The following is a 26,046-nucleotide window of genomic DNA, read 5'->3' as shown; positions in this document are numbered from 1 at the left end:
AACTTGCCTTAACCCTGTAATAAATTTTTGGGGGGAGAGAAATGTATTGTTGTGTTGAGTTTCTGCTGAACTCTGTGAGTTTCTGTGTATTTAAATTGATGATAAAATAAATCTTTAATATGCCTCAAAAAGACAGAAACAAAGAACCCAAAGCCTCTCTTTTTGATCGCTTCAATAGCCCTATATGGATTTTGCTAATATGTTTCCATTAGATTTTTTTGACATGCAATAACTCGTCTAATAAATGACTTTAAATTGTAAAAAAAAAAAAAAAGTAAAACCTTCCAAAAATAATGTTTGGTAACGCATATGATGTATTATTATTAGGGCTGGGACTTTAACACGTTATTTGTAACATTATTTTTGGAAGGTTTTAATTAATTACGCCAAAAAATAAATAATTTTAACCACACTTATTTTTGCACCGTGGAACGTTTTTCAATAAATGAGTTTCGACGGACCGATTATACTGAAACGCCAACTAGTGCTCACGAGTCACGACAACAACAAACCATAATGAACATGAATGAAGAAGCTGATGAGATCGCTTTGCTTGGCCCCGTGGATGGAAAATTTTGTTTTAAAAAACGAAAGGATGGAAGCGTCGACAAGAGGATGGTTGTGTGCAAGCTATACAGCACATCGAACATCAAATATGCCTTTGCTACACTTAATGGCAAACATTGCACTGGTCTGCTGGACTGAAATAAATAAACAATATTTTGTTGATTAAGCTTATATATTCAATGGTATACTAAAAATCCATGTGAAAAATAACTTCTCAGGTCAAATATTTATATGCAAGTAAAATGCGATTAATTTCGATTAATTTTTATATAATATTTATAGATTCTGAAATTGGTTGTTTGTCATGTGTTTCAATGCATTATACTGTGTGGGTGCGTTGAATTAATAGATAAGTATTATAATGTTATTAAAGAGCATAACATGTTTACATATGGATTACAATGTATAAATACTGCTTTTAAAAAAAACTTTCATAATGCATTATAAATTAAGGCTTCAAGTGATATCTAATTTTCTTTAAAAAGTATCAATATACCTGTTGATGTTTCTTTTATGAATTGATGTAATTGAACAATAAATACTTATCAAGTGTACAGAGAAACAATACTGGACTTATTTCACAATAACAAAAATAAATGGGATTATTATATCAGATGTTTTGTGTTAATGTTAAAGGCTTGATCATGTTCTGTAAATTATAATAAGACTGTTAATTTGCAGTTTAGATGTATTAAGTGTTAAAAATTACTTTCAACAGTTTTATGGCCAGAAAAAAATTATTCCATTAATAGCATAATCTGTATTGATAATTGAGGAAGGAAAAAAGCATGTGCATTCTGTGAGTGTTAGTCTGAAGCTAAATGCTGTAAGTGCAGGACCTGAAACATGAGGAATATGATCATCATAGTAATCGTGGGTTTGGTATGAGGCCATCGTCCAGCTCTATGCTGCAGTTTATTAAAGCCATGTATTATAATAATGAAAGTGGCCTGTGGCCATTGCTGAGGATTTATTCATGATCATATTCCTGTGTGAGAGAGTTACCTGATTGTGTAGAGATGAATGAATTCAAATGCTGTAGCATTCTGCTGTAAATAATACCTATAGAAAAGAAAGAGAGAACATTTGTAAATATATAATATTGTGTTTGTTGAGCATGTATAAGTATAGAAGCAATAAAAACAGAAACACAATATAAACAGAATAAAAATAAAATAAAGGTAATTGCAACATTTTTCCCCCTCAGAATAAAGAGACAAACTCCTAATTGCAAGTTATAAAGTCAAAATTCTGAGATGCTCACATTTCTAAGAAATAAAAGTCCCTATAAAATTACTTTTTAAATTGGAAATTGCGAGAAGAAAAAGTCAGAATTATGAGATCAAAACCCACAAATGAAAGTCAGAATTGAGAGATATAGAGCCACAAATGAGAGAAAGAATTGTGAGATCTAAACCCACAAATGAGAGAAAGAAAGATTGGGGGGGGAAAGTCGTTGTGAGATCTAAACCCACAAATGAGAAAGAAATGCAAAAAAAAATTCTGAATTGTGAAATCTAAACCCACAAATGAGAGAATTGCAAAAATATAAATGAAAAAAAAATCAGAATTGTGAGATCTAAACCCACAAATTAAAGTCAGAATTGAGATCTAAACCCAATAATGAGAGAGAGAAAGAATTGCAAGAGAAAAAAAAGATTTGTGAGATCTAAACCCACAAATGAAAGTCAGAATTGAGATCTAAACCCAATAATGAGAGAAAGAAAGAATTGCAAGAGAAAAAAAAAGATTTGTGAGATCTAAACCCACAAATGAAAGTTACATTTTGGGATCTAAACCCACAAATGAAAGTTACATTTTGGGATCTAAACCCACAAATGAAAGTCAGATTTGTGAGATCTAAACCCACAAATGAGAAAGAAAGAAATGCAAGAAGAAAAAAACAGATTTGTGAGATCTAAACCCACAAATTAAAGTCAGAATTGTGAGATCTAAACCCACAAATGAGAAAAAGAAATAATTGTAAGAAAAAAAAAATCTGAATTGTGAGATACAAACCCACAAATTAGAGAAAGTCAGAATTGTGAGATATAAACCCACAAATGAGAGAAAGAATACTTTAGGTTTAATAAAGATTTGACGCATGAACTCGACTGAACTTTTGCTGTATGAAAAGTGATAAGACTACAGACAGTTTTATGGACGTTGCTATCTTTGATATTACTTTGGTCACTGTCACTATGCTTACTAATAAGAGAACACAGGCTTGACTCCCGGTCGTATTTGAGATGCTACTGAAAGTTGATGTTTGATCGGAACATTTCAAGACAAAGTTCAAGAAAGTTAATTCGGTTGTCAATCCTAAAAACTGATAGTGTAGACATTTCAAAAATCCACTTTAGACATTCAACTGACTATAAGTAACTTTGCAACTACATAAGTTGACATGCAGTTGCAAAGATACTTATAGTAGAATGCATGAAGTGGTGCATTGAAATAAAGTTTCTGTTTTGTTTCTGTTGTTCTTTTCCTCCTGAGAATTATTTATTTTCCAGTCATGATAATTATTTGGATCCACTCCCACTATCCACACTATCCTTACTTGACATGACAGCTGGATATACACACCTAAGCTCCGTTCCTGCAACTAGTGCCTTACTTTATCAGCAATGTTCATAGACAGCGACTCTTTTTCCAAAAGCAGCATCCTGTTTTTCCCTAAAATATTTATAGCACAAACACTAGGCCAAGTCATCTTTTTTTTATATTAGATGGCATTTCTCTTCTGACATCTTGGATGGGCTTTCCTGTAGCTCAAACAGTAGAGCATGGCGCTAGCAACGCCAAGGTCATGGGTTCGATTCCCAGGAAAAGCAATAACTGACAAAAATGTAAAATGTGTACCTTAAAATGCAATGTAAGTCGCTTTGGATAAAAGCGTCTTCCAAATGCATAAATGTAAATGTAGCATGATCACGCATTTACTTAGAAATCGGGATCCTGCCATATAATTTACGATTTCTCACATTACATCATTTTTTTTATGTCAATCAAATTTAATTTAAAAAGAGCATTTACCCCAAATGTCTTCAAAATGAAGGCGAACATTAATGTATAATCAGTAGATTCACATTTTGATTGGGAATGACTGATTTTTATAAATGGGAAAGAGCTGGTTTGATGACTGATAATTGTTTTGATGAATTTAGAAGAATGTCTATTCATTGAGAGGGAAAAAATGTAATCTACATCATGTTAGTAATCAAATCCCTTTCTTGTTTAACTGTTGAATTTATTTTTGAATTGCAATTTAGTAAATTCCTCTTCAAGTCATTCATATTCAACAACCCCTATAAATACTGTCACAACTCCACTGGTTTTTGGGTATTTCAGTTCAACACATCACAAGATCTACAGCAGATGAATCACTCGATTATGTGTCAATTATGATTCATTCAAGTGCTCTGAAATAGATGAATGGACCGGTTGCCATGTGTAATGCTGGTAATTACGCTGCAATTCTTGTGAAATTTAGTAGCAATGTGAGCAATAAATCCTACATCTGCATTTTTATCAAATAAATGGCAAGTAAACTGAAATAAAAGTGAAGTGATTTTGAAGAAGAAAGACTGAAATGGTATTTTCTTGTAAATAGTACAATAATCTTTGGGTTGAAAAATATAAAAATATCATTTCTGATTAGAGCCCTGGACGGGCCTCAAATCTAGGCCCTAGCCCGGCCCTGGCCCGAGACGCTGAGGCCCTAGCCCGGCCCTGGCCCGAGACGCTGAGGCCCTAGCCCGGCCCTGGCCCGAGACGCTGAGGCCCTAGCCCGGCCCGAGTCCGACTGGAGCCCGTTTTTTTTTTCTTTTCTTTTTTTCAGCCATTAAAATAGTTCTGTTTTGTTTTTAATGTCAAAGTAGTTATATTTCGTTTCGTTTCTTTATTGAGTTAATTTAGAAAAATGTTTAGAGCATTTTTTTGTTTGTTAAATTATAGTTTTAATTTTTTTTAAGTGACGACCAAGCGACCAGCGGCCGACAGTGAGTTAACCGCATATTAAATCTATTTAGTCTCTCAAATCAACTCTTGACTTGTCTTGCCTATAATAAAATCCATAAATATAAAACACTTAAAGCACCACAATGTTAGTTAATTTCGCCAACTATTACCACCAGTAGCCTAAAAGGCATTTTTGACGAGCTGAGGCAGGCTGATTCTGCTCGCCGCTCTCGCAAACGGAGCTAAACAATCTAAAAACAAATAATAATAAAAAGCACATGCAGGTTGTCTTATAGCCTACCTTACACCTACGCAAAATGAATATAAATCCGATCTTCAATTCCCGTGGTATATGCTCATTTAACGGAGTTTACAGCAACCGAAGCAAAAGATTCAAGATGCATTTTATTCAGCAGCTTATTTCAAATTCAAAGACCACATAAGAAAGCGCGCACTGGTAAGATCATAAGTCTCATTCATTTTTATTGAAGATGATTGTGTTTTTGAGCATCTAAGACTTATTTTAAGTTTCATTTACGGCCATTTGCGTTGGCTTGCATTAGTCATTTGCGGCGATGCGTGCAGCGCCATCATATCTATCTGACTACAACATATAGCCCATAACACGCTCTCACACCTTTATTTTTTAACCGTTTGCCAGGAGTAAAATGTATACATGGGGTTTAAACAACCAGATAGGCTACATTTACATTTGTCCAGTTTCGTCTGAAATGCTTTCATCCTTCTGAATTGGTTTGTTTAGTGATCGGACTACATTGATAGCCCTGTTCATTAATAGCAGCAGACGCCCCGCGGATGACACGCAACAGAAACGCCACGCTCACACCACGCTTGCAGTGTGTCTCCGGCCTTAACTCTAGCAGCTGCGCTGAAGAAACACGCGCTGCTGCTGGCGCAGACTCTGAACATGCTCTGAACACTGTGCGAGCCATCTTGACAGTCGCGTTAGCTATTATGGTCTCGTGTTCACCAGCGCAGAACATCTCATTGTTCCTTTTAATTAATAAAATAAATATAAAAAGAAGGAGAAGCCTAAAAAAGGCCCGAAGCCCGGCCCGCGTTTTAGGTATGACGTGAAAATTGGCCCGAAGCCCGGCCCGAGGGGCGTAAAAAAGTCGGGGCCCGTCGGGCTCGGGCATAAATGCAGGGCTCTATTTCTGATTGTTTGAGCATCTGAATGCTTAATTTAATAAGTTAAACAACATTTTTCAGAATTAAGTAAAATGTATCAAGTAAAATTTGTTTTTTTTTCTTTTTCTTCATTTCACAGAATAACTTTTTTGACATTTCTGAGTGAAAATTATACTTACTGAAAGAAATGTAGAGTGGAACTTGATGTTTGAATGATGGATTGGTGACGGCACCTGTAAAAGAAATTGACGTTTTCAAGTTATTATATTTTGATGAAAGGTTACAATTTTTTTATTATTACTTGAAATAACAGTGTACATTTTTTATTTTATGCTCACTTTATAACATATATTATATACACCGATTAGGCATAACATTATGACCACTGACAGGTGAAGTGAATAACACTGATTATCTCTTCATCACGGCACCTGTTTGTGGGTGGGATATTACATAATATTGGCATAATCATTACTAGCAAATGAAGAGTTTTGGGGAATAAGGAAAGAAGGTCTGGGGACAAAAAACCTGATGTCTCCATTACTTCCTGTTAAAATCCAACTGCACACAGCTGCATGGGAAGTGTGTGTGTGTGTGTCCGTCCGTCCTCCTCACACAGGTGCAGTGAGATAATTTCCTCTTCGCAGGGTACGTTTCCGCAGCAGCAGCAGCCGTTTCCTGTCCCAGGGAGAAATAAGGAAACACATCCTTATCCAGCAGAGGTCAGAGGTTTGGGGTCAGAAGAGAGACCAACAGATTTTCTGTGTGTTTCATACTTCTACGTCTATGGGATTTTTTTTAATCATTCATCAAATAAAAATCACACGCTTGAAAACTTAGTAAAGTACCAGAACATTTGCACAAACCAGTACAGGACGAGTTACATCATACAGTCTAATAGTGTTGAGGTTATGAGCAATAGTGAAGAAGGCCTTGGCAATCATCTCAGTGTTAAGTGTTCTGTACACACACTTCAAAACTATCCCAGCTATTTGAGATGATTTATCTAAGCATGTAGAAATGACACAGTGTCTGTGTTGAGCAATTTTGTAAACGTTAGACAGGTTGAAACAAAACTCAGCACCCCTGTCATTTCCCATCTGATTGTGCGGAAAATGTGTCATCCGTCACATGACGTGGTGCCCTCTGGCTCTTCTGTCTATCAGTCTGTGTACATTCCTTCAGAGATTCACAGCAGCATCTCAAAGACACACTTATCTGCTGATAGCCAGGTTATCAACCGTCTGCTGGCTTCCTCGCTTCCTTCGCATACCAACTGTGCCTGTGTATTACCAACTGAGTGATATACTGAATGTTCACTGGATTTTGATATTAATTTAAAAGGAACATTAGCTTATTACATCCACTTTTCTTTTTTTTGTGCATTTTGGGATATTGCATAGAATGATGGATGGAAACACCAAAATGATGATAAAAATCACAAAAGGGCACATAAAATGTGCTCAATAAGAAGATATGCACATGAACTACAATAGAAACACATTTACTGAATAAATCGCTTGATGCACACAAAAAAAAAAAAACTCACGTGACAACAGATGATATGATTGGATAACTGAACCAATCACGGACCCTTCCCAGCAGACCAATCATATCACAGCCTCTCAAATGTTGGTTTGTTCGTTCTGAAATGCCTGAGCAAAGGTCTGTCATCAGAATGATTTGGTTTAATTGCCTTTCAGAAGCGTCTCACATCATGTTCACAAACACCAGGATCTGAACGCAAGAGAACATGACAGGGTTTATTGAGTTTCATCCTTTGTGCTCTCAGACGCCAGATACAGGGGAAAAAAGAGCCAAAGTTTCTTCCCTGATTAAAAATTTCCACTGTTATTGCAGACATTTTGCACCAATTTCCCAGGAAATTATGATTTTGTTCTCTTGAATGCGATGGAAAGGCTGCATAATTCACAAAAATTATGCAATATCCCAATTTTATGTATAAGTTCAATTCACAGCTTTGAATGGAAACATGATATTGCTGTTTTCTCAATAGCTGTTCTTTAATGGGGTGAATTCAGGTTACCTGGGATACTTTTTCCAAGTCATCTCAATGGCAAAAAGTGTCCCACTCCCCCTGAATTCACCATGGTTAGAATTTTTTCATTTTATCAATCAATCAACTTTATTTATATAGCGCTTTTACAATCACGATTGTGTCACAGCAGCTTCACAGTGTCCAACAGAACAATATTGCAACAAAATGAGCTTTGGCTGTACAGTCGTTCTGGAGAAAACAGTGATGTTATCAGCTTATTTTAATTTATCATATAGCGACAATGTTGGCAGATCAGTATTTAAGTTTATAGAAGTAAATAATACCTAATTCATACATTTTATTTGTATATTTAGTTGAATAACTTTGATCATAATTTTAGTGTCCCCAACTGAGCAAGCCAAGCCAAAGGCGACAGTGGCAAGGAACCAAAACTCCTTCAGGGCATGATGGAGAAAAATAAACCTTGGGAGAAACCAGACTCAGTCGGGGTGCCAGTTCTCCTCTGGCCAATTAACACACCGTGTGTGATTATTCTGGAAACCTTACAGGTCAGAAATCATATTAGATCGGAATATTAAAAATTTCAGGGAATCACGCAAGAGACGGGTTTATTTAGGATGGTGCGTCAATTACACAAGAGTATAAATACTTGAAAGATCGGAGTTATTGCGCCGGAGACGGGTTTTAAGTTTCCTAAAGACCATTACAGACTTAAGAGAGTTGAGACAGATGTTTTAATTGCATCTGTAAAGTAGCACAAATAGATGAGAGTTGGTCTGATTCATTTTAAACGGTCCAGTTCAATGAATCAGTTGCTGGTTCAAATAAATGATTCACAGATTCATTCACGTCAATCCAATTCTGAGCAAATGTATAAATATCAGGATATACAATGAAAACCACTAAAAGGCCATTTGTTAAATATAAACTTTATTTTATTTATTGCCCCGGCCTATTTTTGTACTTTGTTGTCTGTGCTGGACTATTATGAATCAGTGAATAAGCATACACAGGGTGCTTTTCCTGTTTCATAGTTCTGTGTGTGCGTGTCACTTCCTGTCAGGAGAGGATTTCCTGTTAGCTGGCGGATGGTTTGGTCCTGGGCAGTGAAATATGACAAGGACATTTACAACTAAAGCAAACAAAGACTCTAAAGCAGAAGTTTAGACAAAGTCAAGTATCACAATTACTTCCAAGGTTTCCCGCAGAATTGGGCAACTTTTAAACTGTTGCCACAGGCTGATTTTTCCCTTGTGGGGTAAAGGTTTGACTTTGCATAAATGATATTTGACTGAAATGCTTGTGTTTGAGATATTTTATATTCTAACAATGTGTTAGATGTTTTGTATGATCACTACGATATAGCAGTTTTTATAACAGTAACTGTAAAATATGTGTTTTAGCTGTGGGGATGGCATATTTTGATTGGTTTTGATTTTTGGGATTGTCATTTGGCTATTTTTGATCGGCCATTGGGCTAGTTTGGTTATGTAGACAAGGCAACCCTAATTACCACTGCTCATATTTAAAGTTAGTGATTAAACACTAATATAAGCCTGTGGGATTTTTTACACACTCAAAGTGAATTATGAGGGATGAACACTTCAGGTTTTTTTCAGAGGTTTAAAGGTGGTTGGTGAGGCTCCTGCAGGTCTGGGAATGATGACCCTGATCTTTCATCTTAAGGAGGATAGGCACACACACACACACACATATCTCTTATCCACGTCTGTCATTTACACTGGCATGTGTGGAATGAACAAAGGAGATAGAAAGAATGAGAGATCAAGAGACCACAGGGAGAAACTAGGCAGCCCATGTGAGCGAGTAGCACGCTGTACCATCAACAAAATAAGTTCATATTCACACTATTCATCTGTCCTTTGTAATGATTGAGAACATCTAAGCCCCTCACTAACCTTTGACCTCTAGTCCTTGGGGTTTGTGTGGTGTCACCGTCAGATAAAACACACTGAATCGAATCCTGGAGATCTGATCAATGCAGCTGTACCTGCGCACACGTTAAAGCAGAAGTGTGTCGGTTTATCATTGATAAAATACATTCATCTTACCCAGCCTAAAATATGTAAAGAGGAATATTCAGTAGGTTTCTTTCCCTGAAGTGTAAACCATATCTCTATGACAAAACAAATAAAACACCCATCTGTTTTTTTTTTGTTTGAGCAACATGAAACCACATTAGTTACTCATTTCACTTCCTTAATGTGAAGTATTTCAGAGTAAAACACAATTCAGATGTAGTTTCATTTGTATATTTAGTTCTCCATTATTGCTTTAACATTAACACAGAGCTCAAATAGCTATTTGGCAATTCAAGGTGACTTTTTCAAAAGGTGCAACAAGTTATTATATTAACATGAAAGATTATGAAAAGCAAATTATTTTCCTTTGGAATAACATTGAGTGATAAATCGTTCGATTTCATGTTGACTTTCACGACAGCGTGTCTGGTTTGCAGAACAGTAAGACTTCAGTACATAATTTCCTGAATGACTCTCACCCTAATAAAACGACCACCACATCTCTGTCATCACCACCCCACCTCAAGACTGAAACACCCCAAACACCCACCGCCATCTGCGTCAGCTGAATTCTCACACACACACACACCAGCACGTTTCCCTTCTGCTCTCATAAGGCCACATGCTCATTTACAGTGTGTGTGTGTGTGTGTGTGTGTGTGTCCATTTCCTGGACAGCCTAGTTTGGTTCTGTTTAAACTGCATCCTCTGATTTCTCCCGAGGGTCAGTCAACACCATGCACAATTAAACTTCACGATGATCATGATTTTACCATGGTTAAGGGCTGTTACAGGTTATGGCATCATTTTTTAAGAGCACTTTAAAATAATGTATTTTTAAAGTACAATTTTAAATCAATATTGTTTTAATAATCTTTTATGCTTTAAAAGAAAAAAACTTATTTTTTGAAGTGCTTGATAGCTATACTACTTTTTTGAATATATTTGTGTACATTTTGATATTTTTATTTAAAGTTAATATATTTGAAGTGTACTAACAACATTTTGTATTTAAATATTAAAGCAGCACATTGCTATAAAAAACATCCAGGTACACGTTGCAAATTACACAGGCAAATGAATGGGTTACGAGAAATATTGATAATACACAAATATTTAGTGATTCATTGGCATCTATATATCCAGAGCCGGCCTTTCCATTAGGCAATATAGGCGGTCGCCTTATCTTGGGGGGCCCCTCAATCTTAAGATCTTTTTTTTTTACTCCAGTGGTGCCAATTTTTACATTTTATGATCTTGCCTAGGGCCCCACAACCTCACGGGCTAGCATATCATACTGCCATTGCTGTCCATTTATAAAAACAATCAGAAAGATCACATGACAAACAGCAACCACAAACCACGGTAATATCACTTCATGGCTTCTGGCTTCATTCTGACAGGCTATAATGTACAATTAGTATAACAGTAGTCTGTCCTAACTACTATTACTACCCAGGGAACAAAAATATGTTCTAAGAATGTTTTGCAAACGTTCCCATTACGTTATGACAATATCTCTGAATGTTTAAAATGTCCGGGTTTTTTAAAATGTTTTTTCTTGGTTATGTGAATGTTAAGGGAACATGTTCTCTGACCATTCTGAAATAAGTAGCAACATTTAAAAAACGTTAGACAACTGAGACGTTTCAGAAAAATTCTCCCATCCATGTTTTTATGTGCTAATGTTTTGGGGACATTATTAAAGACCAGATTTTGAATAAAGGTTTTATAAATGTCACTGGAAGCCTCAGTGTTGTATAGTATCTTGAGGCGGATTGCTTTAACAGTCATTAGGATTGTTTGGGATTTGGTCTTAGTGACTTAGGAGTCCTCTTGACTACTCCTAGCATTTCATGGATTTAGGAGCTAGTTTTAGTGCTAAAATGCTTTATGAAATACTTTTAGAGCAAAAATTTTGGACTGACATGTCCATTATTTTTAAGAGTTTCTCCTAAATCGGCAAGTTAGGAGCTACATTAAGCCTTAAAGGTCCCGTTCTTCGCGATTCCATCTTTCAAACTTTAGTTAGTGTGAAATGTTGCTGTTAGAGCATAAATAATACATGTAAAATTATAAAGCTCAAAGTTCAATGCCAAGCGAGATATTTTATTTAACAGAAGTTCCCTTTCAAAGCCTACAGCGAGCGGCCGGTTTGGACTACAGCAGGAAGTGCAGGGATGTAATGACGTCACTAGAACCGTTTGTTGACTAACCCTCTGCCCACAAGAACAAGCAAAATAGGGGGCGTGGTCTTGTTGCTCTCTCGTGGAGAAGAGCGCGCATTCAGCGCTTGCATCTCCCCGTAATGGTAAGAGGCGGGACCTTTCCGGGCAAAGTGTGCTAAGCTGCTGTCCAATCACAACACGGGAAGCGCTGGCCCAATCAGAACTCGTTACGTGTTTCTGAAGGAGGGACTTCAAAGAACAAGGAAATCATCAAGCCGTTTTTAGGACAGAGAAAACAGCGCTGTACAGATAATTGTGTGAAAAATACTGTTTTTTTTTACACGCGAAACATGAACTCATGTTATATTGCACACTGTAAGCATAATCAAAGCTTCGAAAACACGAGAAGAACGGGACCTTTAAGATGTTTTGTGAATACGGCCCCTGATTCATGTTCAGTCAGACAGTCATTTGTGTCAGTAAATCAAACCAGTGACTAAACGGTCAAATTCACATCATTTCTCTTAGGATTAAAATAATCTGTTATTTAAACTGTGATTAAATTATATATACTACAAAAAGTACAAAAGTAGTCTGTCCTAACTACTATTACAACCCAGGGGACAAAAATATGTTCTAAGAGTGTTTTGTTAACGTTCCCATTACGTTATGACAATATTTCTGAATGTTCAAAATGTCCAGGTTTTGTTGTTGTTTTTTTGTAATGTTTATTTCTTGGTTATGCGAATGTTAAGGGAACAAGTTTTTCATTCTTTAAACGCTATGCAACGTTAATTTTGAATGTTCTTTGACCATTCTGAAACAAGTAGCAACATTTTAAAAAAAAGTTTCAGGAAAAAAAGAGTGTCCCAGAAAAGTTTTTTTGTGCTAATGTTTTGAGGACATTAATAAAGACCAGATTTTAAACCAAGGTTTTATAAATGTTACTGGAAGAACATTTGAGAGAACCTTGTGAGAACATTCCCCTTTAACTGGGCCCTACTAATCCTTCAGTAAGACAGTAAAACTGTTGTCTTCTCCTCCTGAGACGAGTCATGTGTTCAGCAGTAAACGGCTCCGATCAAACAATCAAACTATGTGAGAAAACATCCAGAAAGAGTGTTTGTGAATGATGCATGTCAGCTTTGACGTCACAGACACTGATCTGCCGTGATTTAGATAATCACAGATTCATGTATGAACATGTCTGTTCGTCCAACGACAAACGAATGTGATAAGACATTCCTGAGGCAACCAGAAATCACACACACGTCCACATGTAAATAAACGCTCGGCGACCTTATCTGCAGAATTTAAGAACTGGCTTCCTCTCAGTTCATGAGCTGGAATTTGAATGGAAATGAAATGATGAATGCTGAGGATATGTCATCCTCCCTCAGGCATGCGAGGGCACTTCCTGTTTCCTGTAGGATGAGACGCCAGTGTCTCACTCATGCTGGGGGACCCACTTCCTGTGTCCTGGAGGAAGGATGGGAGGACAACCGGATTGAAACTAAATTGACAGATATTTCTTGGAGTAAAGCGTCTGTGAATCTCTGACTGAATCAGTTTCTGTCTGAGCGTCTGTCTGATTCAGCGGTGTGATTCACCGCACATTTGATTAATGTTTGGCAATCAGGGCTCATGGGAAAATCCCACTAGTCTCTATTACTGTAATGACCCAGTGTGCCAGCTGACTGAGCTATTTATGACATTTCTCAGCACAGATTTGCATAAAATTACACAATTAACTGAAATGCTTATTCCTAAACTGATTTGAGAACACTTAATAAAGGGACATTTGGAATAGCACAGGGTTTAATAAACAGTTAAGCCTAAAACGAGTCAATACTACCAAAACACAAAATGACATTTGGGGAAACTATAATGAAAACCATCCAGGGGCTTCAAAGAGCACACAAAGCTCCATAAACTCGTGTGAAATAAGCGCAATCAAACACACTTTTACTCATTGCTACGGAAGCTTGTTTCTGTCACAGAATAAAATGTAAAAGTAATTCAGATTTTTTTTTTTGAGTTTATATCTCACAATTCAGACTTTATAACTTGCAATTGCAAGTTCATACTGAGAAGGACTTATTATTAGACACGCTAGATGCTTTATTTCAACTTTTCTAATATTTTTTCGATTTTTATTAAAAATAAATGCCTTTCCGACCTGATATGTGATGGGAAAAGGGAGTAGAGCGAGTGCGGCAAAAGGCGGATTCGAACCGCTGATCGATTTGCGTCAAAACTTAATGACATGCGTCGTACCCCTACACTACAGCCACGGTAGAGTCTGGCTCAATCAATCTTTAATTAAATGACAGGATACTTGTGTTTAATGTAAATAATATGGCATCTATCATTACTCCCGTTAAAAAAAAAAAAAAAAAAAAAAAACAGAGGCCCCACTTTTTTTTTGCTTTGTACGCCCATGTAGAGAGCATTTGTACTTTTCATAACTAGCATGCATACGTTATCCACATTTATAATGTGCTAGACTTTTGATATTTAAATGACATCCATGTAGGTTATTGTAGATTATTGTCAGTTGTAGTTGAAGTTATGTTTGCAATACGTAGTAATACCTAGAAAACTAGCAAGTGATAGCTTAGTGACAATATTAATAATATGAATCAAATTAATATTAGTTGATAATATTGATAAAACTAAGTAAATGTATTTTGTTTGACAACTTATTGGCTGAGATAAGAAGACTAACCTCTATACTGGGCTTTCTTTTGATCTTCTTTTCTTCCTTTCTCTTTTTTCGTCCCTGTTGATAATCAATAATCACCATCAATTCAATCTAATAATCAGGTTGATAAGTAAAGTGGTAAGTTAACGTGTGGCTGAAGGGGCGCCCTATGATGATCATGTTTAATAAACATTATGTTGTATTTCGCTTTTTCCGATTCTATGCTTAATGGGAAGTAATGGGCGGCACTAGAGCGCGCTCGCGCCCCTAACACAATTGTCGCCCTATGCAACCGCCTAGCTCGCCTATAGCAAACGCCGGCCCGGTGCACACGCACACTTTTTTTATTCAGTGGCAGAAACAAGCTTCCACACATTGCGGAAATAAAAGGGGTCATGAACTAAGAAATCTCATTTTCCTTGAGTTTTAGACATAAGAGGTCATCATACTATAAGAATATCCTGTACGTTTCAGAACTGAAAACTTCCTTGTTAGTCCAAAAACAGCTTTTGTTGTTACCAAGCCCAGAGAACGACTCTTTGTGGAATGTGCTAATCGGTGAAAGATCGCCTCTGCAGAAGAAGACCAACGCCTACTTCCTCATTGTAACGTTAGCCCCGCCCACTGGTGTGTTAGTGAGATGACGAGGAGAGAAGAGCGATACATGAAGAACTACGAATAACGAGAACGTCTCAGTTGAGCATTATTTATTTGTATTTTCCATATATGGGTATATGCAGGAATCCTGAAGATAATTTCAATACCTTTTTAAGACTTTTTAAAGACCCTCTCAAAATATTTTAAGACCTCATCGCACTTCAAGTTTTAATCGGCAACAAACCTTTAATAAACAGTTGTAGTCGAATGTAGACATAAAATCTCTATCGTAGGCCAATTTTGTATCGTTTATATTGCATATCTGTTTTACAACGTATGGAGGGCGACACATCACCTAACTGCGCATTTCGCAAAATACATGACGTCACCCGTAGACAGCGCTCGCCAGGGATGGAAATAAACTTTTTTCGAAGTCTACCAAAACCAGTCTACTTGGCCGAAACCAAAAAAGAAGAAACCAAAACCGAAAACCAAAAAATAAAATTCTAATTAAAATGTTTGACCTTGACCTCACTCATGTGTACATTAAATAATAATGCACATGCCTACTGGCCTCCAGAATAAAGTAATTAAATGTAAAATAACTGCATATTTAACTGTTTAAATGAAAGATTAATCCTTATTAAACTTATTCAATCAAGAGCATTGTTTAATGTCAAACTAAATATAAGGACATCACTCAGGCAGCAGTAAAGGCTACTGCGCCTTTAAGACCTGATGCAGGGATATGCTCGTCTTTCTCGACTGTGCATACTATACAGTTCACTTAAGGCATATTCAGATTATGTCTGCTAGGATACTCATCAAGATGGACATGTTGACATACTTGACATGAGTTTGTCCGTTTAAGAGCAAGACTTGACAGAGAACAAAATATTTGCGCGCTCTCGGATGATGCGCAGCGTCAGATCTTCTCACAGAGCGCGCGAGTCTCACAGCGCGTCTTCACGCGAGTGATGATGGAGAAAACGACTGGTCATATGCGCACATACGGCAGCACTCGCATGCATTGAACAGCTCGGTAGGTGAAGCGAGTTTACCCGCCACAACTCAAAATCAGCCGCATTTGGCTGGTGGCGGTGCTAATTTCCATCCCTGGTGCGCGCGCTCCGAGCCGATCTCAGACTGAGTGCCCCGTTGTTTTTTAACACTTATGGGGATGAAAATAAATATATTCATAAATCCTTTTTGGAGTCAAACTCTTTTGACAAAGCTTGAACAAAATACTTTCAAAATTTAAGACTTTATAAATCCGTGATAAGACTTTAATACTTTATAAGGGTCTTAATTTTCCCAAAATTGATTTATCACCTTTTAATACTTTTCAAGACCCTGTGGATACCCTGCATATTTCACTGTGAATTCTTTGGTAAATGAGTCGCAATTCCGGCTTTGCAAACAGACTTTTACGATATGAACTCGACAGTAATGCCACAACATGTAAATAACCGTGTTTATTCTAAAGCCTGATCTGTGATCAGTGAATTATGGGGCCGTATTCACAAAACATTATCTTACCACTTAAGAGTTCTCCTAAATGGCAGTAAAAGTTCTTAGTTACGAGTTCTTTTAAAACCTATTCACAAAACTGAGAGCAACTTTTACTACGGAATAGAGAGAAGTCTTAAGCTAAGAGTAAGGGCGGGGTTGACCTCATTGCTATAGATGATGTCATCACGCTTGCTAACTATGACCACAGTGATTGGCTGATGGGAGAGAGATCTCTGTCACTGATTTAATTACAGAAATATATTGTTGAACGAGGTTTCATGTTGCTATATTCAAAAAAAAATGTTTAAAATAAGAAATGTTGCCATATTCAAATAAAGATTTTAAAAAGTAGGCTAAGTGTCACTAGTTAAACTAGTATGTGCCGCTAATTGTCAGACTAACATTTCTGCATCTCAAGAGATTGCAGAATTCAAGCGAAAATTATGTTTTATATTTTACGATGTTTGTTTGTGCGGAGCATGTTCATACTGTCTATCTAATCAGCACGAGAGGCGGTTTATAAACAGCCGAAAGCCGACTCACTCACTTCCACAGTTCTCTGAAACCCTTCGCCCCCTTTCGAGCGCTTCGAACAGCACAACAAATACGCTTATATTGTTTTACTTTATTCAATTATTTGTTTAAGTGTAAAATTAAGTGTAAAAACAACTACTACAGGTAAGCTGACAGCTTTTTTTTTTTTTTTTAGTTTTTAAATTAACGATACATTAATTATCACTATCGCCTCAGTGTTGTATAGTGTCTTGGGGTGGATTGCTGCAACAGCCATTAGGATTGTGTGTGATTTGGTCTTAGTGGTTTCACACTTGTAGTTCGGTTAGTTTGGTTCGTTTGGTCCGGACCAAAAAACAAAAACAAAACATAATAGTCCTGGTCCGCTTAGCGTTCACACGGGCATTTTTAACAGCGAACCTAAAGTTACCGAACCAAAGGCATAGGGATACGCTCACAACCTGATTGGTCGGCTTATATTACGTAGGAGCTCGCTTACCGAACATTCAAAACAATGCTGTGTGCTGGATTACACGCGGGCATTTTATGCGTGTACATATGGCATTATTTTTTACCAGAGAACTCATGAAGAGCTCATAAAATGTTCAAAACATCCAAAACAACGCTGTGTGCTGGATTAAACGCGATCATTTTATGCGTGTACATGTGGCATTATTTTTTACCCGCTGAGAACTCATGAAGAGCTCATGAAATGTTAAACATTCAAAACAGCCGCAGGATTTCCTCCGTGGTGCAGAAAAGAGACGGCCGTTCTGTCGTCTGTCCCTGCTAATGGGCAACACAGGAACTTTGATGAGAAGAGCCAGGTTTGCTTTTTGTGTGTTTTTTCTAGCATTTTCGAAACATGCTTGTCTGACCAAATATTGATTAGGCACCTCCTCGTTGCACCACGTTTGCCCTCTAACGTTAACGTTATTCATTTTGGATACACCGATCTTTCCGCGTCGTCAAATCAGCTGCATTATGCGTCGCATCTTGTGACATTACGTCCGGTTTTTGGTCTGTTTACATGTCTTTGGTCCGTGTTGCGTTCATATATCAATCGAACCGCACCAGAGCTCGTTTGGAAGCGGACCGAGACCCATCTTTTTAGCGGTCTCGGTCTGCTTGTTTGGTGCGCACCAGGGTTCGGATGGCAGCGTTCACATATGTTCAAATGAACCGCACTAAACGAGCAATCGCACCAGGGTTCGTTTTAATCGAACCAAACATGAAAAATGTGAACTTAGTGACTTAGGAGTCCTCTTGACTACTCCTAGCATTTCATGGATTTAGGAGGTAGTTTTAGTGCTAAAATGCTTTATGAAATACTTTTAGAGCAAAAATCTAGGGGTCCTAAATTTAGGACTGACACGCCCATTATTTTTAAGAGTTTCTCCTAAATCGGCAAGTTAGGAGCTACATTAGGCCTTAAGATGTTTTGTGAATACGTCATTTGTGTCAGTAAATCAATCCAGTGACTAAACCGTCAAATTCACATAGTTTCTCTTAGGATTAAAATAATCTGTTATTTAAACTGTGATTAAATTATATATAGAAAGCGACCAAAGCGTGCTTTACCCCTTTACCCTTTTTACCCTGAAGTATCACAGCAGCCAATCACAGCAGTGGACATTTAACCTGAAGTCTTACAGCAGCCAATCACAGCAGTGGGCGTTTACCCTGAAGTCTCACAGCAGCCAATCACAGCAGTGGACGTTTACACTGAAGTCTCACAGCAGCCAATCACAGCAGTGGGCGTTTACCCTGAAGTCTCACAGCAGCCAATCACAGCAGTGGACATTTACCCTGAAGTCTAACAGCAGCCAATCACAGCAGTGGACGTTTACCCTGAAGTCTTACAGCAGCCAATCACAGCAGTGGACATTTACCCTGAAGTCTAACAGCAGCCAATCACAGCAGTGGACGTTTACACTGAAGTCTTACAGCAGCCAATCACAGCAGTGGACGTTTACCCTGAAGTCTCACAGCAGCCAATCACAGCAGTGGGCGTTTACCCTGAAGTCTCACAGCAGCCAATCACAGCAGTGGACATTTAACCTGAAGTCTCACAGCAGCCAATCACAGCAGTGGACGTTTACCCTGAAGTCTCACAGCAGCCAATCACAGCAGTGGACGTTTACACTGAAGTCTCACAGCAGCCAATCACAGCAGTGGACGTTTACACTGAAGTCTAACAGCAGCCAATCACAGCAGTGGACATTTAACCTGAAGTCTCACAGCAGCCAATCACAGCAGTGGACGTTTACACTGAAGTCTCACAGCAGCCCTTCAAACAGTGTGTTCAAACCATAGACTGTAAAAAAAATATGGACGTAGTGTCCGTGACGTCACCCATAGGATTACCGTTGCCATTTTGTGAGCGAGTCATAGCGTGTCACTCCCGGATAACAGAAACTGGGCAAAAAGGCGAGATGTGGGCGGAACACAATGACTAAAGATGGCGGATAAAAATGGCCATACACCTGTCACTCAAAGTAACCACGCCCTTAATTATGCAGAACTTTAAGGCTTTATATAATGTAAACGAATGTGTTATAAAAAAAATTCACCCCCCTCACAGCTGTCATGAAGGGCAAAATTATCCATGTAGACCAAAGCCACAATTTGTACCAGACCGTAACCATGTTTTATTCTACTGTAAATTTGGGCATTTTAACATGGGGCTCAATGAGATTCTGCTCACTACTGGAGCCTGTGGCCAGTTTAGGAATTGCAGTTTGCATTTTCCGCATTGGCTTCAAGAGAGATCGCGGGAGGTTTGCCGCTTGGTTCAAACCGGAGGCTAAAAACAGGGCAGGAAAAATTACTTTTATCTCTAAATAATGATAATTTTTGATTTCTGACACTAAATTTCAAGTTATTTACAATAAAAAGAAAACATGAAATTTATATTAAAATGCAATTAGTTGAACTTAGAGTGCTTTTTTTGCACATCTTTATACGCAATTTCATAATTCCTTCTAATATGGATGTATGTTTCACGGCTCATGTTTCATAACCAAACTAAAATATTCTATAAGTTTAAAGTAATCACAGACTTCATATGTGTTCCTCTATCTGCGACTCTTATCACATGTACCTGTACTCTTAAATAAACGGGTCTGATTGTATAACCTCGGTCAAGTATAGTTTGGTTGTGTTAAAGAGTTCATGTACTGCTCCACTATCAATCACATCACATTCAGCATTTCATGTCTCAGATAGCTGAACTCCAAAACCTCACATTCTGCATGGGATTTTACCAGCTTAACTCAAGCGCACTAACTCACACAGGATGTGTTGAAAGCTGGACACATACGAGGGACGTCTAGATTCTCACAAAAAAAAAATTGTAAACAGATTTTTACCTCTGTGTCACAGTTCTGGGTTTCCCAGCATTACCTCCTTACACTGCCAGATGCTAAAACTGTCTCTGTGTGTGTTGTAAATGTTATTAGATGCAGTCCTTTAGTTTTGGAGTCTGTATTATATTATTTTTCTACATCAATAATCTATATATATATGTGTGTGTGTGTGTGTGTGTGTATGTGTGTGTGTGTGTGTGTGTGTGTGTGTGTGTGTGTAAGAGGACATGCTGCCCTGTTTAAACCCAGGATGTCTTTTTACTTCCTGCTTTGAAACTTTTTCAGCCATAAAGACAAACAGCACCAGATGTGTCTAGCCGGACACTACATACTCTCTGTGTGTGTGTGTGTGTGTGTGTGTGTGTGTGTGTGTGTGTGTGTGTGTGTGTGTGTAATCCAGTCATGTAAATCCTGTGATTATGCTCTTGATTTTTAAATCATTTCGGCTCTTATTTTGGTTCATATGCGTGAATGTCTTGTGTAATAATCTGATTATGATTTCATTTCATATGCGCGCACACACACACAGTCAGGTTGTGTTTCTACAAGACTGATTTAATACTGTACAGTACACACTCTTTGGTTTAAAATGGAAGATCGTTTCACCCATAGAATTAAAATAAAAAGATACTTGTGACTTATCTCCCAGTTCAGACGTTTTATCTTTTTTATATCACTTAATTCTGACTTTTTCCTCCCAATTTCTCACAGTTCATATCTCACATATAAACAAGCATATTAATTACGAGTTCATATCTCGCAATTGTGACTTTTTCTTGACATTTTTAAGTTAGTGTATTTTTCGCAATTCTGAAGCTATACTTTTTTAATCAGAATTATGGTAAAAACATCTGTTTTTGTGAGACAAACTCACAAATACCTTTTTTATTTTTTATATTCTGTGGCAGAAAAAAAAGATTCTACAGCATTAAGTCAACATTCACCCTAGTTTGCCTCAATATTAAAAAAATCTGTCATTTACTCACCATCATGTCATTTGAAACCTGCATGACTTCCTATCTTCAGGATTTTAAATAATTTTGCTGGTTGCCCTTTCCCATCAAATCACAAAGAATGGAGTTTGGGACTTCCAGGCTCCTAAAATGAAGTAAAATAACATCAGTATCATAAAAGTGGTTCATATGACTTATGCATTTTATTTCAAGATTTCTAAAAATCACAGGCCAGAGTCATCATTCATGTCCCATGTATTTTCTCCATACAATGTTAGTAATTCTTCAATAGAAAGCCATTAATTAAACCAACTACATTGAGGTGATTATAAACTTTGATTCTAGTCAAAAAATTATTTAAAAATCTGAAAATGATGGATCTACCAGACAAGAAATAGTGTATTTTTAATGATGCAATAACGCACTGCAAACTAAATATAAACGATGATGCAATAAAACTATTGTCATTGATTCCAAGTGAAAATTTGATAGGACATTTTCTAATATTTGCTCATATAAATTTGAGTATGGTCTCGTTGGATTTTGTCGTTTTTCAGTTGCTGAACCTCAAATACACGTTTAAAACGGTAAAAACACAAACATTAAATAAAAGTTTAAATTACACAGAGATCCTGACTCCCATGTAGGTCTGTGTTGAAAGTTTTAGGTTAAAAATCTATTACTCAATGGAGATAATGGGATTTCATTGTTAGTTAAATCAACAATTTAGCTAAAATTATACATTCTAGATCATTTTAACTCAAACGATATCAAACGAAAAACTAAAAAAACTGATTGAGTAGCAAAGACAGTTGTAAGATCTCAGACAGTTGAAGATAAAAGCGCGTCCAAGTGGTGAATGAGAAAAACAGGCCTGTGGAGAGATTTCAGTCATTTGGAGGAGGGGAGAGAGGGGTTATTGAGGGCGAGGGATGATGGGGGGGTGAAAAATGGGTCACGCCGCCGTACACGCTAACAGAAACGCAGCACTATGGCAACCTGACAGCAGCAGAAGATCAGTGAAAACTCGAAACTGGAACAGAATGATAATGAGCTGAAAGAGTCTGGGAAAGAGCGCGCGCTTCTCTCTCTTGTCAAGATGTTTTCTGACAGCTACACAACTACAAACGTGTGTGTGTTTAAGAGAAAGACTGTTTGTAAGCTTCTAAATAGATTCTCTCTCTAAAACAGTGCAGTAACCCAATAATGGATTCAAAAGACGCTGCATACAAGTTCTCCATGGTTTTAAAACTGAGTGTTAAACAAAAATCGTATCCTAAAACGCACGATAAAACTAAAAGTAGTCCATTTAAAGACTGACCCTGAAAATTGACAAACTGACACAGAAACATTGGCTCTTTTGAATTTAGACCACTGTATGTGGGTTTGCGAAGCTTTTCAATTTAGGTAGGACAAATCCAGGCAGAAATGATACCAGAGTAATTTAGTGTAAATAAGTTACTTTGTGTAAAACAAATGCCAAATTGATACATGTCTCCAGAAACTAAACATTCTAAGCTTTCAAATGGTACCGCATATGAGGTCAGAGCTCCTCCACAGACATTTAAAATGTAAAGTATATACTTGATTTCATTCCGGACAATGTACAGGGTCTACAGAGTTGAATATTGTGTATATAACACACAATCATGCCATTAAAGTCCTTTAAATTGACTGAGAGAGAGAACTGAGAGAAAAGAGATAGTGAGAGATTATTGTGCTGTTATGGCCGAGGCGGGTGTGATTAAAGCAGCTGCACTTTCGGCTCCCAGTCTGCAAAACACACACAAACACACACTTTCAGTTTTGCTCTAGGCGTAACTGTGAGAATATCATCAGACATGATCTACATATGAAAAAAACAACATTCAAAATCTATATATTTAACCAAATGCTTCTTTAGAGCTCTAGGTGATTAATCAAATAAATAAGTGATCATCTCATGACTTGATTTTTTAGGATTTTCAGCTCCAGTGCTCCAATCTATGTACAGTGGTGGGATAATGAAACTGAAAGTTTTGTTTTAGACCACAATCATTTATTAGTATGGTGTAGGGCCTCATTATGTGGCCAATACAACATCAATTAATCTTGGGAATGACAGATATAAGCCATTCATATAGTGACCAGAGCATGGGCGTCGGAAGCAAATAAAAAGTGGGTGGGTCACTAAGGCAAAATATGATAGGTGGGGAAATTGTTTTGTGGGGGGTCTGAGGGTTCTCCCCACAGGAAAAAAAAAATGATTTCATAGATGTGATTTCTTGCATTATGGTGCGTTTGAGGCCATATCCCTTTCATATACCAAAAAAGACAAAATAGTCTAATAAAAAGGCTATATTCATTTAACTGCCATAGAAATCAACAGTTTCACAGATAATGATAATGAACAAGTTGCATGTTTTTATGCTCCGTGTCCAGACAGAAAAAGTGCCATTTACTAAACGATTGATTGGGCCAGACAAAATTAAAGAAATCACCGAATTATTTACTGTGGCTATAGAGTAGGGGTAAGACGCATGGCATCAAGCTGACGCAAATCGAGCATATGTTCGAATCCGCCTTTTGCCACACTCGCTCTACTCCCTTTCCCCATCACATATCAGATCGGAAAGATATTTATTTTCAATAAAAAAAGAAAATATTAGAAAAGGGGAAATAAAGCGTTTAACATGTGTTTAATAATAAGTTTCTTAATACGTTTCTCTTTGGGGTAGTTTGGTTAGAGACGATAAAAGTGAGTGGGTCCAATATCATTGGTCTTAAAAAGTGGGTGGGTCTTGTCCCACCCACACACAATGGTTCCGACGCCCATGGACCAGAGCGTTTTTGAGCCTTTCTTCTTCTTGTGATGCTGGTGGAGAAAATGTTTTCTGACTCACTCCTTCAAAAAATGCCAATGTGGCTCAAGGATATTCAGATCTGGTGACTGTGAAGACCACGGTAGATGTTCAACTTCACTTTCATGTTCATCAAACCATTCTGTCACAAGTCTCGCTGTGTGTATTGCGGGAAACCCGCAATGTTTGAACCATTAGGTGCACATGGTCCTCCAGAATGGTTCGGTAGTTCTTGGCAGTGACGTGGGCATCCAGTACAGTAGGGAATGCTATGATAATGCAACCCAAACCATCACGGATCCACCGCCGTGCTTCACAGTCCAGGCGTTCAGCCTCTGGGGATTCTCCACGCCGTAACTCCCACGAATGTGGAAAACACTCAGGTGTCAATACATTTTTCACATGGTCCACAGCCTAAGATTTGCACTGTTGGCATCAATGAGACTAACATTTGGCATTGCCCAACTTTGGCTATAGTAGTCCGATCATGAACATCGACTCTGTGGAGCTCCTGACAAACAGTTTTGGTGGAAACAGGGGAGTCGAGGTGCATGTTTAATTCTGCAGCGAGGTGGGCACCTGTGGTTTGGATACACTCCGGTACCTGGACATTGCGTCGACAGTTACTCCTTTTGATGTGGTTCGTCCTACGTAAAGGGTATGCCAAAATTAGCCTGGAAACTATAGCTCTCAATACACCACAAAGACTTGCTGTCCTGGTCACAGATGAGGTAGCAAAACACACACCAACAGTTTGTCCTCTTTTGAACTCTGATGCATCTCTAATTATGTTGTGTGGATTGCGAAATTTTATGTAACTGCACTATTGCTCTTCTAAATCAACCTTCACACTCTGCTCTTACTGATGTAAAATCAGTGAAGACTGAAGGCACCCTGACTGGTCTATGCAGCCCCATACGCAACAAACTGCGATGCACTATGTATTCTGACACTTTTCTATAAGAATCAGCATTAACTTCTTGAGCATTTTGAGCTCCAGTAGCTCGTCTGTTTGATCGGACCACACGGGCCAGCCTTCGCTCCCCACGTGCATCAATGAGCCTTGGCCGCCCATGACCCTGTGGCCGGTTCACCACTGTTCCTTCCTTGGAGCACTTTTGATAGACTGACCACTGCGGACCACGAACAGCCCACAAGAGCTGCAGTTTTGGAGATGCTCTGACCCAGTCGTCTAGCCATCACAATTTGGCAAACTCACTCAAATCCTTACAACTGCCCATTTTTCCTGCTTCTAACATCACATCATCTTTGAGGACAAAATGTTCACTTGCTGCCTAATGTATCCCACTCACTAACAGGAGCCGAGATGAAGAGATAATCAATGGATTCCCTTCAACTGTCAGTGTTCATAATGTTATGGCTGATTGGTCTAAATGCAACACTATACAGTATTGTTCAAAATAATAGCAGTACAATGTGACTAACCAGAATAATCAAGGTTTTTAGTATATTTTTTATTGCTACGTGGCAAACAAGTTACCAGTAGGTTCAGTAGATTCTCAGAAAACAAATGAGACCCAGCATTCATGATATGCACGCTCTTAAGGCTGTGCAATTGGGCAATTAGTTGAAAGGGGTGTGTTCAAAAAAATAGCAGTGTGGCATTCAATCACTGAGGTCATCAAT

General features: G+C 37.8%; 1 protein-coding gene across 5 annotated transcripts in view; it reads right to left on the bottom strand.

Moving 5' to 3' along the window:
- Positions 1-26,046, bottom strand: part of LOC137044680 (tripartite motif-containing protein 29-like) — a 55,454-nt gene that overhangs the window by 10,065 nt on the left and 19,343 nt on the right. For 2 of the 5 annotated variants that reach the window (XM_067420912.1, XM_067420910.1), the window contains exons 9-14: positions 21,593-21,704; positions 9,622-9,713; positions 7,232-7,419; positions 6,211-6,360; positions 5,862-5,915; positions 1,573-1,629 (exon numbers count right to left, since the gene is read on the bottom strand). The gene's annotated coding sequence lies outside the window, so the exon portion shown is untranslated. The remainder of the gene's footprint in view (positions 1-1,572; positions 1,630-5,861; positions 5,916-6,210; positions 6,361-7,231; positions 7,420-9,621; positions 9,714-21,592; positions 21,705-26,046) is intronic. The other 3 variants (XM_067420913.1, XM_067420911.1, XM_067420914.1) reach the window with 2 other exon arrangements.

This window comes from Pseudorasbora parva, chromosome 17 (genome assembly GCF_024679245.1).
Source record: "Pseudorasbora parva isolate DD20220531a chromosome 17, ASM2467924v1, whole genome shotgun sequence".
NCBI lineage: Eukaryota > Metazoa > Chordata > Actinopteri > Cypriniformes > Gobionidae > Pseudorasbora > Pseudorasbora parva.
Note: the sequence above shows the minus strand (reverse complement) of the source record. Positions and strands in the feature narration are given on the sequence as shown.